Source organism: Salmo salar, chromosome ssa13 (genome assembly GCF_905237065.1).
Source record: "Salmo salar chromosome ssa13, Ssal_v3.1, whole genome shotgun sequence".
In the NCBI taxonomy this organism is placed as follows: Eukaryota; Metazoa; Chordata; class Actinopteri; order Salmoniformes; family Salmonidae; genus Salmo; species Salmo salar.
The window spans coordinates 37,405,237-37,423,240 of NC_059454.1; the positions used below are offsets into that span (position 1 = coordinate 37,405,237).

At 42.1% G+C, this 18,004-nt stretch overlaps 1 long non-coding RNA gene across 1 annotated transcript; it reads left to right on the forward strand.

The window, feature by feature from the left end:
• The first annotated feature begins 209 nt into the window (after nucleotides 1-209).
• Nucleotides 210-16,391, forward strand: LOC106567159 (uncharacterized). The gene is made up of 3 exons (XR_001320005.2): nucleotides 210-629; nucleotides 15,982-16,097; nucleotides 16,209-16,391. It is a non-coding gene; the product is annotated as an uncharacterized lncRNA (long non-coding RNA).
• The last annotated feature ends 1,613 nt before the right edge of the window (nucleotides 16,392-18,004 follow it).

Sequence of the window (18,004 nt, forward strand, 5' to 3'; positions counted from 1 at the left end):
ACTTCAATACAAAACCTAGGAGTCTGATGGTTTTCAACCCCTTCCATAGACTTACACAGTAATTATGACTTCCAGAGGACGTCCTCCAGCCTATCAGAGCTCTTGCGGCATGAACTGACATTTTGTCCACCCAATCAAAGGATCAGAGAATTAATCTAGTACTGAAAGCATAAACTACGGCTAGCTATCTATCACTGCACTGTAGAAAATGTGGTGAGTAGTTGACTCAAAGAGAAAGAAAGACAACAGAAAGACAACAAATTCATTTATTCCAAAATGATGGAGAAGCACTTTCACAGCTAGCAAATTTATCCTACTGAAGAGAAACTTGGTCAGTTGTACAACTGAATGTCTTCCGCATTTAACCCAACCCCTCTGAATCAAAGGTGTGCAGGGGCTGCGTTAATTGTCATCCACTTCTTCAACACCCAGTGAACAGTGGGTTAACTGCCTTGCTCAGGGGCAGAACAACAGATTTTTACCTTTCAGCTCAGGGATTTGATCTGGCAACCTTTCGGTTACTGGCCCAACACTAACCACTAGGCTACCTGCCACCCCACTGAAACACACTGCTTAAACAGAGCTGACTATGACCTTTCAACACAACAATGGAACTCTTCCAAGTCAAGGTAAGCTTTTGGTTTTATTAATTTATTGTCACCAGGACCCACCGGTGTAACTGCTTATTGAATGTACACTGTAACTACGATGTTACTTTAGCTAATATGGGGACAACGATGTAGGCTGTGTGCAGTCGATTGGCTTGGGAAGGTTTACATCACAGCAAGACCTAGAATTAAAGATTGAGCTCTTGTGTCTTTTACACATGTTGTACCGTTATCTGATTGCATGTTAAGGTTACCAACGTTCTGGAACTTTCACGGGTGGGTACATAGTCTCAGTCTATGTTGTGTATGATTCCTCAGTCCTATCGGCATTGATCCATCTGTGTGTGCAGTCACATTCCTGGGCTGTGGAGCATCTCTCTCTCTTTGGATCCTCTGGTTATCAGCGTGCCCTACAGCTCCTAATCTATCTTTGTTAGGCCCGCTGCGCCTGCTCTCGCTCCTGGCTCGCACAAGACTGATCACCCCCTCTCCAGCATCCAGCCTAGGTGCTAATATTACAACTCACATGCACTTTGTAATTGTCACAGGTGCCACTTTCATTCAGCCCCTCGCCAAGTCTCTCAACCCGCATAGTCTCAACATGGCGCTCGTAAAAATGACAAGGGCGGAAAAGTGAGTTGGAATTTCAGTCACAGTTTAGTTTAAAGGGATACGGTAGTAGGTGACGGAATGGGGATATATTTCCTAATGCTAAGAAATAATGACTTCGAATGGCAGACATTATTGTAAAAGCAGTATTGGGTATATCAACACTCCCTGGAGGCTGAATCTGTTATGGTGGTGAAAGGATGTAGTCTGAGTGGCATAATTGCATGGTATATGGATGAGTCATGTAACCTATTGTACCATTGCCCTCTCAAACCCTCTACTCATAGTACTGTAGTTGTTAACCTGATCAAGATAGTCTATAGTCATCATTGGCTATCTTGTCTTCATTAGCCTGTGTGTACATAAATCAATATGCAGATTACAATCACATGTCATAGGTCAAAAGATCATACAGCGAATCACCTCCACGTGGACAAAACTGGTTGAAATTACATCATTACAACTAGAGGATGTTTGAAATGATGTAATACTGACGTCACTTCAACCAGTTTAGCATCACATTTTTTTCTTACACCTAATACTGAAAGTTACACATTATCATGCTATTCAACCGATCAAAGTGATTGACCAAACTCTATTCAAAGGCACCCCTTCCATCATTTCCCAAAGGGAAGCTGTAGGCCAGTCACTAGGCCAATATGATGAGATACAATTCTAAAGAGCCGTTACACAGATGTCAATGAATGACCAGTAAAGACAAATTCAAGCCAAGGTCACAAGCCCAGTATATCCCAGTCTTCCTACAGTTATAGTTCAGTCATTTAGCATAAGCTCTAATCCAGAGCAATTTATAGGAGCAATTATTGTCTTGCTCAAGTGTACATTAACATATTTTTTCATTTAGTCGGCTCTGGGATTTGAACCAGTGACCTTTTTTGTTACTGGTTCAACATTCGTAACCGCTAGGCAGTGCCGGAACTACCGTTTTCTACATGGGGTGGCCAGGGGGTGGCCAAGGCTACTTCAGGGGGTCCATAGACCATGACCAAACATTTGTGTGTAACCCTAACCTGTGTCGTGTCTTTGGGCACCATTAACTGAAGACGTTTATCAAAATAACTCCCTGTTATTATTATCACGCGATTAAACTGATTAATCGTTTAATTGTAATTAACTAGGAGATCAGGGCACCAAGGAAAATATTCAGATTACAAAGTTATAATTTTCCTAATATAATTTTCCTATATTATAACATTATATATTATATTATAGTATCTGACCGATTATCTTCTGGTTTAAATGGTGTATTTTACCTCGCGTCAGTCTCATTCCAAACGTCGTAAATTCTTGTATCTGCACGAACCCAGTCTTTACTAAATCATCCATACATCAACTGTCTTAAAATCATTTATTTACTAAACAAAGTAATTCACAGAAAGTATACAAACAGTAATTATCGTCACAAAGAATTGGTAGAGTAATGTGCCCTAGTGGGCTAAAGCGGCATGGCGGCTTGTTAAACCAACAAGGGGGGGTCAGCTGAGAAGACCCTAAAGAGTTGATAAATATTAACAATTGATATGCTAATCCTTTGCACATGAACGCTCACTCATTCGGGAACAATTGCAATCAATATATATTTACGCTCAGTGTGTCGTCGGGATCCTTGTTGGAGAGTTTTTGTCCTGTTGGAGAGTTTTTGTCCGCGTTCTCTCTCTCTCGGTTAGAATGGATCTTTCAAAGCGACATTCATTAATGTCGTTATAGGATGGATGTTTCATCGGTCTTCGCGTTCGATGATATCAAATTTCGAGCTGCAGACTATTAATTAATATCAAAGACTTGTTATTATTCTGTCGGTATCGATAGTCTCAAGTTTAACCACGTGGTATGGTTAAAGTTCAGTAGAGGGATGCATGGTCAAACCTATTGGCCAACTCGTAATGGAGTGGAGGCCTGGTCTGAAGAAAATAACCCTGGGTGGGGGTTTTATTCGGAATGACAGAAAAAGGCTGTCTCATGACGCCAGGTCTTGTCTGTGTCCCTGGGGGCGTGCCGATGACTGAGTTAACCTGTTAGGGCTAGGGGGCAGTATTGACACGGCTGGATAAAAAACATACCCGATTTAATCTGGTTACCACTCCTACCCAGTAACTAGAATATGCATATACTTATTACATATGGATAGAAAACACCCTAAATTTTCTAAAACTGTTTGAATGGTGTCTGTGAGTATAACAGAACTCATTTGGCACGCAAAACCCTGAGACATTTTCTGACAGGAAGTGGATGCCTGATGTGTTGTATTACCTTTAAACCTATCCCATTGAAAAACACAGGGGCTGAGGAATATTTTGGCACTTCCTATTCCTTCCACTAGATGTCACCAGCCTTTACAAAGTGTTTTGAGTCTTCTGGAGGGAGATCTGACCGAACAAGAGCCATGGAACGATGATGGCCCATTAGACACCTGGCGCGCGAGTTCATGTTGGGTACCCTCGTTCCAATACGTTATAAAAGAGTATGCATTCGTCCACCTTGAATATTATTCATGTTCTGGTTAAAAAAGGCCCTAATGATTTATGCTATACAACGTTTGACATGTTTGAACGAACGTAAATATATTTTTTCCCCTCGTTTAGGACGAGAAGTCCAGCTGGCTTAGATCATGTGCTAACAAGACGGAGATTTTTGGACATAAATGATGAGCTTTTTTGAACAAAACTACATTCGTTATGGACCTGTGATACCTGGAAGTGACATCTGATGAAGAGAATCAAAGGTAATGGATTATTTACATAGTATTTTCGATTTTAGATCTCCCCAACATGACGTCTAGTCTGTATCGCAACGCGTATTTTTCTGGGCGCAGTGCTCAGATTATTGCAAAGTGTGATTTCCCAGTAAGGTTATTTTTAAATCTGGAAAGTTGATTGCGTTCAAGAGATGTAAATCTATAATTCTTTAAATGACAATATAATATTTTACCAATGTTTTCTAATTTTAATTATTTAATTAGTGGTGCTGACTTGACTGCCGGTTATTGGAGGGAAACGATTTCCTCAACATCAATGCCATAGTAAAACGCTGTTTTTGGATATAAATATGAACTTGATAGAACTAAAAATGCATGCATTGTCTAACATAATGTCCTAGGAGTGTCATCTGATGAAGATTGTAAAAGGTTAGTGCATCATTTTAGCTGGTTTTATGGTTTTGGTGACCCTGTCTTTGAATTGACAAAACATTACACACAACTCTTGTAAATGTACTGTCCTAACATACTCTAAATTTATGCTTTCGCCGTAAAACCTTTTTGAAATCGTAAAACGTGGTTAGATTAAGCTTTGAACAGAAATACAATTGTATCACATTAACATCAGTACATAGCCTCTCAACATATTCCAAATAGATTTAATGTTATTAAATCATTGTATACAACCATTTAGATGCAAGTCCCATAGCTGGGGCTATTATATAAACTTTAGTATGGTAATATGACACTATTGTCTCTAATGAGTATCACAAAATTGTACCAAGCGGACCAGTTCGTAGCTGGATTCTTCACCGATCTTTTATACCTTCTCCAGAACATAAATGTCGTTCGGTTCCCCAATTCTGTGAGTTGGGAGAATTTCTTTGTCTCTCTATGAAACCCCTCTCTGTCTCAAAACTGGGCCATGCGGCAGGACATTCTTCTTTAGAATTTTACAACCCCTCTCACCACAGCAGTGTCAGAAGTATAGAGGTCGGGGGATGGTGCATAGAAAAGGCCTGGTGCAGAGGGAGGGGGTTCAACTGTGTTCTCTGTAACCAGAGAGAGGGCAACGTCATGACACCTGGCATCTAAGGAGCATGAATGAATCCTATGATTGCTGATTAGAGGTAGAAGTGATAATTCTCTTAACCTAGAGTTCTTCAATGTGACAGATAGTGTGGTCCAAAAGGTTTACTTCACTGGAATTCTTTAACATACTATGAATAGTCAGTGTCTCTACCTCGGAACTGCAGCTCAATTTCTTTCTCTTTCTCACACACACACACACACACACACACACACACACACACACACACACACACACACACACACACACACACACACACACACACACACACACACACACACATACACACACACACACACACACACACACACACACACACACACACACACACACACACACACACACACACACACACACACACACACACACACACACTGTACTCACATACTGGAGAAACTTGGGTCACTCTGTTTTCATGAATATATAATCTGGGTCTATAAGTGTTGAACATCCAAAATATTTTCAGTAAATAAAGCTCAAGCACCAAGGAGATAAGATAGCATTTCTGTGTTACGTAAATTGAATAGTTTACTTACAAAAAAGTAAATTTACAAGAAAACACACTGCAATTTGACATACCAGGTATCAAGCAGAAATGGTTTTGAAAAATAAAAATCATTTTGGTGCCCATCAATATTACAAACTTACAGTATCATATTTATGCTCATATATATTATGTTAACTAATAGCAAAGTTTTGGAATTGTCCTAATCAAGGCCAAATTAAATCTGTGTGACATGATACCCTCTGGATTGATCATTTTAGAATGTCAGTGTACTAGCTAGTACACGGTGCAGGTTTTAATCATGACCAGAGGACCGCCTAAGTGCCAAATTATTCTAGGTGGATTTAAAACAGCATAATTCTGTGATTCTGGTGAGAACTGGCAAAATGTTTCACAAACTCATCCATGTTGAGGGAGCGTGCCCTCCTTGACTCAACACTGAGAATTCCGAGGTGACTTAACCTGTCATCAACCATTGTTGTCCTAAGGTGGGTTTTAATCAGTTTTAAAGCTGAGAAGCTTTTCTCGCAAGAGGCACTGCTGACTGGTGTAACAACAGAAATCTTACAAAGTCTAAATAACTCATGGAAGACCTCTTTATAAGGTTCTAGAAACACAACAAAGTCAAGGAGAGTAGACGGTCTGTCCCTTCCACTTTTCTCTCTCCTATCAAAAAGCCGCTCGGCTTGAAGAACCTCATGTTTGAGGTCCTCTAAATCTGACTCACAGGTCTGAGCAAAGGCAAACAGAGGCTCTTCATTCACTCTTTGGGTTGACAGACTGGACCCCTTGCATTATCTCGCAATTCTTCTTTGAAAAATGCCTCTGCAGCTCAGCTGTGAGACTGTCAAGCACCTGATAAAAGATAGCTCTTTGGAAGCGCTCACCATCACTTTGGTCACTATTGTTTTAGGCTGTCTTGTTTGTACACTTATTTTGCAGTGCTCTGCAATCTCTTCAAACTCTTTCCATAGTTCTCCAAAGTAACCCTCACGTCTGTAGTCCTGTAATGTGTCAGTCAGGCCACCTACTAAACTCAGCAAAAAAAGAAACGTCCCTTTTTCAGGACCCTGTCTTTCAAAGATAATTCGTAAAAATCTAAATAACTTCACAGATCTTCATTGTAAAGGGTTTATACACTGTTTCTCATGCTTGTTCAATGGAACCATAAACAATTAATGAACATGCCCCTGTGGAACGGTCGTTAAGACACTAACAGCTTACAGACGGTAGGCAATTAAGGTCACAGTTATGAACACTTAGGACACTAAAGAGGCCTTTCTACTGACTCTGAAAAACACAAAAATAAAAATCCACAGGGTCCTTGCTCATCTCAGTGAACGTGCCTTAGGCATGCTGCAAGGAGGCATGAGGACTGCAGATGTGGCCAGGGCAATAAATTGAAATGTCCGTACTGTCAGATGCCAAAGACAGCGCTACAGGGAGACAGGACAGATAGCTGATCGTCCTTGCAGTGGCAGACCACGTGTAACAACACCTGCACAGGATCGGTACATCCGAACATCACACCTGCCGGACAGGTATAGGATGGCAACAACAACTGCCCGAGTTACACCAGGAACGCACAATCCATCAGTGCTCTACTAGCCCAACTCTGTTGTAAGGCAGGTCCTCACCAGACATCACCGGCAACAACGTCGCCTATGGGCACAAACCCGCTGTCGCTGGACCAGACAGGACTAGCAAAAAGTGCTCTTCACTGACAAGTCGCGGTTTTGTCTCACCAGGGGTGATGGTCAGATTCATGTTTTTCGTCGAAGGAATGAGCGTTACTCCGAGGCCTGTACTCTGGAGCGGGATCGATTTGGAGGTGGATGGTCCGTCATGGTCTGGGGCGGTGTGTCACAGCATCATCGGACTGAGCTTGTTGTCATTGCAGGCAATCTCATGGCTGTGCGTTACAGGGAAGACATCCTCCTCCCTCATGTGGTACCCTTCCTGCAGGCTCATCCTGACATGACCCTCCAGCATGATAATGCCACCAGCCATACTGCTCATTCTGTGCGTGATTTCCTGCAAGACAGGAATGTCAGTGTTCTGCCATGGCCAGCAAAGAGCCCGGATCTCAATCCCTTTGAGCATGTCTGGGACCTGTTGGATCGGAGGGTGAGGGCTAGGGCCATTCCCCCCAGAAATGTCTGGGAACTTGCAGGTGGAAGAGTGGGGTAACATCTCACAGCAATAACTGGCAAATCTGGTGCAGTACATGAGGAGGAGATTCACTGCAGTACTTAATGCAGCTGGTGGCCACACCAGATACTGACTGTTACTTTTGATTAATTTTGATCCTCCCTTTGTGCAGGGACACATTATTCAATTTCTGTTAGTCACATGTCTGTGGAACTTGTTCAGTTAATTTCTCAGTTGTTGAATCTTGTTATGTTCATACAAATATTTACACATGTTACGTTTGCTGAAAATAAACGCAGCTGACAGTGAGAAGCAGTTTCTTTTTTTTACTGAGTTTAGATCCACAGCCCTTGCTGAGTCAAGAGAGCTTGATTGGAGCATGTCAGAAAGACATTTGGCAACACCAAGCTCTTTACAAAAGTTAACCAAAAGCCCTATGAAATGTAAATCTATCTGGGAAAAAAGGCCCCTTGCCTCCACTGATCTATCACCACTATTTTCAAGTGTGATATCCTGTAGCACTCTCAGAACTGCTGGAAGTCTGTCCCTCATATTACGGCATGCCATGTATCTGCATGCCCAGCGTAAGTCTCTGTAGTTCCCTGGGATGCTGCTGTGGATACAGCTCTTTCTGAACTGCAAGCCACTTGAGATGAACGTAGAAGCCAGATACAAAGTCATGAAGCTTCTGCAGGAGTTCAGGCACTGATTTTACAGCATCGACAAGAACCAAATTCAAACAATGTGCATTAGTGCACATAAAATGCTAATTTTGCACTGTTTGTAATCTGTGCAGACACACCAGAATGCTTTCCGCTCATGACGGATGCACCGTCATAGCCTCGCCCCACAAGATTATTTCTGTTGTCCAGACCATGTTTTTCAAGGCAATCAATTATCATTTTTGTGAGACCTGCTACATCAACTATATTTTGCAATTGTTTTAATGTAAGTACAGTTTTCCTCCACTTTCTTTTTCCGGTCCTCATTTATGACATCTAACATTGATGAGTTGCTGTCAATAGCCATTTTATGCTGATTCCAAGCGTACATAGCATTGATATGATGCCATGCCTTCCAATGGAGCTTAAACCCAGAATCTATAAACAGCGCCTGTTTCCAGTTACAAAAACCTGACTGTGATGTGAAGGCAGATTCAGGTGTATTGGGCAGAGAAAAATGCCTACAGGCGAAACAATAAGTCGAATCTTGATTTACAGAATATTCAAGCCATGAATTGTCCTTATACCAGGAGCTGTAGAAAGCCCTTTTCCTAGTACCATGCTCGGTTCTGGGAAATGTTTTCAAACACGGCTGTACAGGACCCTCTTCTCTGGATCTTGAAATGTCTGAAATACTCTTTAAATAATGTGTCATATGTGTCATATGTAAATATGTAATTAAGGGATCCACAAGATTAGATACTAACAGCTGCTAACTAAAATGTGTAGTTTAAAGTATAGGCCTGGCCTACCATTGGGTTCTTTTGGAACAGAAGTATAATATCTCTCCCTTTCTTTTCATGTTTAACTGACCCGATGCAAAAATAAGACCGTCTATGGTTACATCTAAGCATCCAATTACCAACATTTTAGTCCAAACTTAATTACAAATCCCCATTATCATAACTGTACCTTAAAATCAACTATCAGCCTAAGTTACTAGTTAGATCATGGCTAGCCCTACTCTGCAGTAAGTATTTAACTAGTCAAGTCAGAAAAGAACAAATTCTTATTTACAATGACAGCCTAGGAACAGTGGGTTAACTGCCTTGTTCAGGGGCAGAACTACAGCTCGGGGATTCAAACTAGCAACCTTTCGGTTACTAGCCCAACGCTCTAACCATTAAGCTACCTGCCGCCCCTAAGTAACTTCGCTAGCTATAATTTCTTACACCTTTATGATAGCAAACAGGCTATCTGCACATTGTGGTAATCTTTTGAGTAATGTTAACAGATTAATAATCACAATTGTTCATTTTGAGTTCAAGTACGAAAATCTCACTGAGTTCATGGATTTCAAATTGCTGAATGTTAACTTGCTGAACACTGACAGCTGTAGCCTACTAGTTACCCCACATTAGCTAAAGTTAATGTTAGAGCCAAAGGTCTAAACCTTAAAACTTTCTTAAAATATAATGCTTTCGCCAATCGCAAAAAGAGCTCATGGAGCTGTGGAAATAGGACATTTTCTTCTTCTGTATGTTCTTCTTCTTCTCGCAAACAATATTAATATTCTCTCTTTCTCATCCTCGATTTGAAAAATGCGCCGCCGAACATCAAAATAATTGCTTCTTTCAACAAGAGGTGAAATGAGAAGTCAATCAGCATCGAACTGCCAGTAGCGAATTACATTTTGGGGTGGCACCCGGGGTGGCCAATCAGATGTTAGGGGTGTCCAGTGCCACCTTTGACACTCCTCTGGCTCCGCCCCTGCCGCTAGGCTACCTGCCGCTCTACAGTAACAGAGTACTTCAGGCTGGAGGATGCAGATACAGTATGACCAATGATCCCTCATTGGGAGGTGACCCTCTTGATAGCAGGTTCACTGTGACTCTCCAACATCCCTCATCCATCCATCCTTCCTTCCATCCATCCCTCCATCCTAGTGCACTGCAGAATGTCTACTCTGTCCCAATGATCTCCCTGAGCAGCGAGTGGTTCAGGGCTCAGCCAGCCCCACTGGAAACGCTTCATGTAATTAGACTATAGAGTGGTTCCCAGAATTCATCGCTCAAAGTTGGATTACATAATCAAACGCTAGATTGACTAACACAGTGCCTTCAGAAAGTATGCATACCTCTTGACTTATTCCACATTTTTGTGTTACAGCTTAAATTCTAAATGGATTCAATAGATTTTTTTCTCACCAATCTACACACAATAACCCGTAATGACAAAGTGAAAACATGTTTTTAGAAATGTTTGCAAATGTATTTAGAGAAATATCCCATTTATCCCAACTATTGACAGCAGGTAGCCTAGTGGCAGGTAGCCTAGTGGTTAGAGTGTTGTACTAGTAACTGAAAGGATGCAAGATTGAATCCCTGAGCTGACAAGGTAGAAAATTGTCGTTCTGCCCCTGAACAAGGCAGTTTAACCCACTGTTCCTAGGCTGTCACTGAAAATAAGAATTTGTTCTTAACTGACTTGCTTAATTGAATAAAGGTAAAAATTGACATCCCTTTGCTATGACAGTCCAAATTGAGCTCAGTTCAATTTCCTTTGATCATCCTTGAGATGTCACTACAACTTCATTGGAGTCCACCTGTGGACAATTAAATTGTTTGGAAATGATTTACGAATGAACACACCTGTCTATATAAGGTCCCACAGTTGACAGTGCATGTCAGAGCAGAGACTTTATATCATGAAGTCCAAGGAACTGCCCATAGATCTCTGAGAATTGTGATGAGGCATATATCTGGGGAAGGGTATAAAACAATTTCTAGAGTGTTGAAAGTTTCCAAGAGCACTGTGGTCTCCATCATTGGGAAATTGAAAAAATATGGAACTACAAACGCTCTGCCATAGAGCTCTCCGTCTGACCTAACTGAGCAACCGGGAAAGAAGGACCTTGGTCAGGGAGGGGACCACGAACCCAATAACCACCCTGACAGAACTACATAGTTCCTTGGCTGAGATGGGAGAACCTGCCAGAAGGACAGCAGTCTCTACAGCACCTCACCAATCTGGGCTTTATGGGAAAGTGGCCAGATGGAAGCCACTCCTGAGAAAAAGGCACATTACAGCAAGCCTTGAGTTCGCAAAAAGGCATGAGAAAGACTCTAAATCATAAGGCAAAAGATTGTGCGGTCTGATGAGACAAAAAAAAATACAGGCAAATCCCTGATGAGAACCTGCTTCAGAGAGCAAATGACCTTAGACTGGGGGCGAAGATTTACGTTCCAACAGGACATTGACCCCAAGCATACAGCCAAAGCAATGTTGGAATGGCTTCAGAACAAGAATATGAAAGTCCTTGAGCGGCCCAGCCAAAGCCCAGACTTGAATCCCATTGAAAATCTGTGGAAAGAATTGAAGATTGCTGTTCACTGCCACTCCCCGTCTATCTTAACAGAACTTGAGAAAATCTGCAGAGAAGAATGGGAGAAAATCCCCAAATCTAGATGTGCTACAGACATACTCAAGACGACTCAAAGCTGTAATCGCTGCCTTAGGGTTGTGAATACTTATGTAAATGAGAGATTTCTGTATTACATTTTTTATACATTAGCTAACATTTCTAAAAACATGTTTTCACTTTGTCATTATGAGGTATTGTTTAGAAAAAAAATACATTTAATCAATTTTGAATTCAGGCTTTAACACAACAAAATGTGTAATAAGTCAGGGGGTATGAATACTTTCTGAAGGCACTGTACATGAACAATGTACAAGTGGCAGTAATCCTGTTATTTCCCCTTCTGCAAATTCAGTTGTAAAAGTGGTGGATTGTGGATTGTCACCTTTCCTCGTTTGAATGGGACGGAGTCATGGCGAAGGCTGAGCTAACGCAATGTGACATTGTCGTGAGTGGCTTTTCACACCTCTTTCATGCCATCATTTGATCCTGTTCAAGAATTACAAATCGATTTTTGCGTGAAATAAATTGTGATTTGAAAAGAACATAACAAAAAATAACAATTCCAACATGTAGGAATATACCATAGATTGCTAACATACAACATCATTCACGTATTTAGATTTATGAGAGAATACGCAAAATGAGACAATGTAAAACAAACACGTGCACATTTGAATAATCAGCTTCACCTTATGGGGGAGAGAAGCTGTAGGTTACTGAGGAAGCGTCCCTGTTGCAGTCCTGAGTTGGCCCTCCATGTGAGTGGATGAGGGTACACTAATTTGATTTCACGGCATGCCGTTGAAGATGCATTAATCTTTCCTAGACCATCGCACGGCCCTAAGCAGCTGGAGAAAGAGGGGCGAGTGAGACGAAGGGAGAGAGGAAAGCGGGGTCGGAGTGAGGGAGTTACGTGCCTCCCATGCTAACAACGTTCTCCTGCAAACAGAAGAGCAGAGCTGAGCAGAGCATCCCTCTAGGCATGCAGTGTAAACAGTGCACACCATCTCTAAATCACATTCACACCATCATAGACTGACACTCTCTCTCATCTCTCTAGCTTTCTCTCTCTCTCCCTTGTTCTTTATTTTTCTCTCATTTGTTCTCTATCTCCCAGTCTCTCTCCATCCCCTGCACAGCACTCTAGTAATGAAAGCCGGGAGCGAGGGAGATGGTCAGTTTGATTCTCCTGGCTATGTCAGTATATTAGTGATTTTCTTTATATAATGTTGACTGTTGTGGGTCTCGCAATTTTATCAAGGTTTACGAACAGCTATGGTGCTGTCGAGTCTAGGTTTTTCTACTTTGAAAACCTATATTTTTCGACTAAAAGATTAAAAGTTGTCTTGCAATTATTAAAGATTTAGTAATCTCAAGAGCATCTCATTCCAAAATCATGGGAATTAATATGGAGTTGGTCCCCCCATTGCTGCTATAACAGCCTCCACTCGTCTGGGAAAGCTTTCCACTAGATGTTGGAACATTGCTGTGAGGACTTGCTTCCATTCAGCCACAAGAGCATTAATGAAGTCGGGCACTGATGTAGGGGTGATTAGGCCTGGCTCGCAGTCAGCGTTCCAATTCATCCCAAAGCTTTTCGATGGGGTTGAGGTCAGGCTCTGTGCAGGCTAGTCAAGTTATTCCACACTGATCTCAACAAACCATTTATATATGGACCTCACGTTGTGCACGGGGCACTGTCATGCTGAAACAGGAAAGGGCCTTCCCAAAACTTTTGACACAAAGTTGGAAGCACAGAATCGTCTAGAATGTCATTGTATGCTGTAGCGTTAACATTTCCCTTCACTGGACCTAAGGGGCCTGGCCCAAACCATGAAAAACAGCCCCACACCATTATTCCTCCTCCACCAAACTTTACAGTTGGCACTATGCTTTTGGGAATTAAGAGTTCTTCTGGCATGCGCCAAACCCAGATTCGTCTGTCGGACTGCCAGATGGTGAAGCATAATTCATCACTCCAAAGAACACATTTCAACTGCTCCAGAGTCCAATTGCAGCAAGCTTTACACCACTCCAGCCGATGCTTGGCATTGTGCATGGTGATCTTAGGCTTGTGGGCGGCTGCTCGGCCATGGAAACCCATTTCATGAAGCTCCTGACGAACAGTTGTTGTGCTTCCAGAGGCAGTTTGGAACTTTGTAGTGAGCGTTGCAACCGAGGACAGACGATTTTTATGCGCTGCTTGCTTCAGCACTCGCGGTCCCGTTCTGGTAGCTTGTGTTGCCTACCACTTCGCGGCTGAGCTCTTGTTGCTCCTAAACATTTCCACTTCACGATAACAGCACTTACAGTTGCCTGGGGGAGCTCTAACAGGGCAGAAATTTGATGAACTGGTATGTTGGAAAGGTGGCACCTTATGACGGTGCCACGTTGAAAGTCACTGAGCTCTTCAGTAAGGCCATTCTACTGCCAATGTTTCTCTATGGAGATTGCATAGTAGTGTATGTTGTAGTATTTCTAAAACTGGTATTATTTGGTATAGGATAATCTGGTATTCAAAGTATTTTGTTGCATTTCAAAGATCACTGCAATGTGTAACAGAGAGCTATTAGTATGCTACGTGCTGGGCCATCTATCATCCATATTTTGCCTGCATCCTATAGGCTGGCCCCCAGACAACTGTGTGCAATGATAACTGGTGTCACATAATCAAAGCAAATCCATGGCCGGAGGCTATACTTCTCATATCTCACTTTGGAGCAAAGTGAGGGGAAAAAAAGATCCTCAGATGAGAAATGTCCCCAGGTCGGTTTTTGGTCAGTTGAAATCAAAGAACCAGAGGGAGGGGAGAGGAATGAGATAAATGTTGTCTAGCTACCAGAGTTAACGGTCTGACTGGAAACCCCCCACCACAGCCCACAGCCCACACCAACCCCCACCCCCTGTCCTATTGGCCCACCCAACTGCCATTTGGCTCTGGGGCTCTGGGGCCAATGGCTTCTTTCTTTTTTTGTTCCAGACCCATTTGAACTACTCGGCCGGCGGTGGAAGCATCAAACGCCACGTGTCATGCAGGATCCAGACCCCTTCCCCTTCCGGGTTTCAAAGAAAATGATTAAGGCATGGAAATATTAATATGCTCTTCACAGGGGTCTGTGAGGAGGCAATTTCCATCATGCCCATGTATATTTCGCCATGTGGGGAAAAAAAACAAATTTCTCTGATGTTTCTGCACACAGAACAGTGGCGAGTCTGCTGATACTGAAGCTTGCAGAGAGGTGTAAACAGATTGGTCTGGTATTAAATTAGGGGGTGTGAAAGGAGTTTTTTATCACTCTCTAATTTGGTTAACGCCCCTGGAGTATGTAATCATATCGATGGCAACGTCCTGAACTGGTTCGTTAGTATATTCATGGTTCCAGGGATATTACTTCAAATAAACTTTGGTCGTTTGACTTGTGGATCAATTCTGACAAGTCTTTTGATTATGGTTTTATGGTGAACCTAATTTATAGTGTGAGCTTTATTGTGATTTTAGCTGGCATAGTCGTCTATCTAGAGAGTACAACTACTTTTCTGTGTTCTGTGGTCCAGAATTCAAGTGAGAATAATCAATTCATAATCAGTGTCCTCCAGTATTCACACAGGAATATTTCACAGACAGTCATTGAACATGGTAATTGAAAAAACAATCCATCTCCATGGTTGAGTTAAGGAGCAAATTTCAAGAGCTGTATGCATGAAGGACAGCTCGGCATGTCCGAATTTGATTAGTTGCTCTTGCTGGGTAAATAAATGAATTAATCCTGCCTATTGTCCTTGAGATGTATTCACCTAGATCCCTCGTGGGAGAAAGGAAGTTAATTAAGATCATGGTAAAGGTGCGTTTCTGTGTCGTTGCTTGTAAATGTTGTGATTCCTTAAGCCTGCATCAGCCATCTGAAAAAGTACATAATAGTAGGTGAAAGTGGCATTTTGTGTGGAAATATTATTTTCTCCATTTCATATAAATGTATCGCAATCATGATTTATATCTTGACCTTAATATTATTATTTATTGTTAGAACGGAAGAATGGTGTGGGAAATTATAACAATTTCCCGATGATGTAGTCAAAAAATGGAGAGAGTGAACAAATGTGAATGATGATGAAGGCCAGTGATGAAGTTACATCTAGCAACTTGCTGATACCAGCCTGGCGTGCTGATTCAATGTAGCGTTGTCCGGATGGATGACTGTATATTTGTATCTCACAGGAGAGAACCACACCTTTGCCGTGGCAATCTCCAGGATGTGACGTTCCCACGGAAGTCCTGTGGTCACTGACGCCAAGAGAGGTGTGAAGACTGATGAAAACTTTAATCAACAAAATGTATGTTACTGTGTGAATTACGTTTTCATGTTTGGATTGTTTCAAGAGTTCATAAAGAGATACACATTTTCGTATGTTTTATTGTACTGTAAGCGCTATTTATTGTTACAGGGAAGCTGTGATATTCTGTTTGTCGGACGGCGGTCAGTTCGAAGAGGAACGACACAGGTGCGCTCCTACAGTATCATACAGTTTTGGGGTGTGGTGATTACTTTAGAGAATTTCTCATTTGTAATTTTTATGCCTTTTGTTTTAATGTTTTGGGCCATGCAAAGTGATGCTAATTAGACGATAGGAGAAACTTGGATTTGGCACTCTTGGAATAATAAAATCTGGGTTGAAATTTCTAGCAATTATTTGCTTGGATTATTATTTGGTGAATGGTCTAATGGTAGATGTTATTCAGACTATACATAGCATATACATTGCATTCGGAATGTATTCAGACCCCTTCCCCTTTTCCACATTTTGTTACCTTACAGCCTTATTCTAAAATGGATTACATAAAACATTTTCCTCATCAATCTACACACAATACCCCATAGTGACAAAGTTAAAACAGTTATTTTTTTTCACAAATGTATAAAGAATTACAAACATAAATACCTTATTAAAAATACGTGTTCAGAACCTTTGAAATGAGACTCGAAATTGACCTCAGGTGCATCCTGTTTCCATGTATCATCCTTGATGTTTCTACAACTTTATTGGAGTCTACCTGTGGTAAATTCAATTGATTGAACATGATTTGGAAAGGCACACACCTGTCTGTATAAGGTCCCACAGTTGACAGTGCATGTCAGAGCAAAAACCAAGCCATGGGGTTGAAGGAATTGTTCGTAGAGCTCCGAGACAGGATTGTGTCGAGGCACAGATCTGGGGAAGTCTACCAAAACATTTCTGCAGCATTGAAGCTCCCTAAGAACACAGTGGCCTCCATCATTCTTAAATGGAAGAAGTTTGGAACCACCAAGACTCTTCCTAGAGCAGGCCGCCCGGCCAAACTAAGCAATCGGGGGAGAAGGGCCTTGGTCAGGGAGGTGAAAAAAAAAGTGACCTGGTAGTCACTTTGTGGTCACTTTGACCTGGATGCAGAGTTCCTCTGTGGAGATGGGAGAACCTTCCAGAAGCGGAAGCCACTCCTCAGTAAAAGGCCTTTCACAGCCCGCTTGGAGTTTACCAAGAGGCACCTAAAGGACTCTCAGACCATGAGAAACAAGATTCTCTGGTCTGATGAAACCAAGATTGAACTATTTGGCCTGAATGCGAAGTGTCACGTCTGGAGGAAACCTGGCACCATCCCCACGGTGAAGCATGGGGTGGCAGCATCATGCTGTGGTGATGTTTTTCAGCAGCAGTGACTGGGAGACTAGTCAGGATGGAGGGAAAGGTGAACGGAGCAAAGTACAGGGGGACAGGGCCACGGGCAAGCACTACGATGAAAACCTGCTCCAGAGTGCTCAGTACCTCAGACTGGGGTGAAGGTCCACCTTCCAACAGGACAACAACCGTAAGCACACAGCCAAGACAACGCAGGAGTGGTTTATGGACAAGTCTCTGAATGTCCTTGAGTGGCTTGTACCCAATCGAACATCTCTGGAGAGACCTGAAAATAGCTGTGCAGCGATGCACCCCATCCAACCTGACAGAGCTTGAGAGGATCTGCAGAGAAGAATGGGAGAAACTCCCCAAATACAGGTGTGACAAGCTTATAGCGTCATACCCACGAAGACTCAAAGCTGTAATTGCTGCCAAAGGTGCTTCAACAGGGTAAAGGGTCTGAATACTTATGTAAATGTGATATTTCATTTTTTTTCAGTCATTCTGCACACAAAAAAATGCAACGTGTTTTTGCTTTGTCATTATGGGTGTGTGTAGATTGACGCAGAAATACAACTATTTAATCC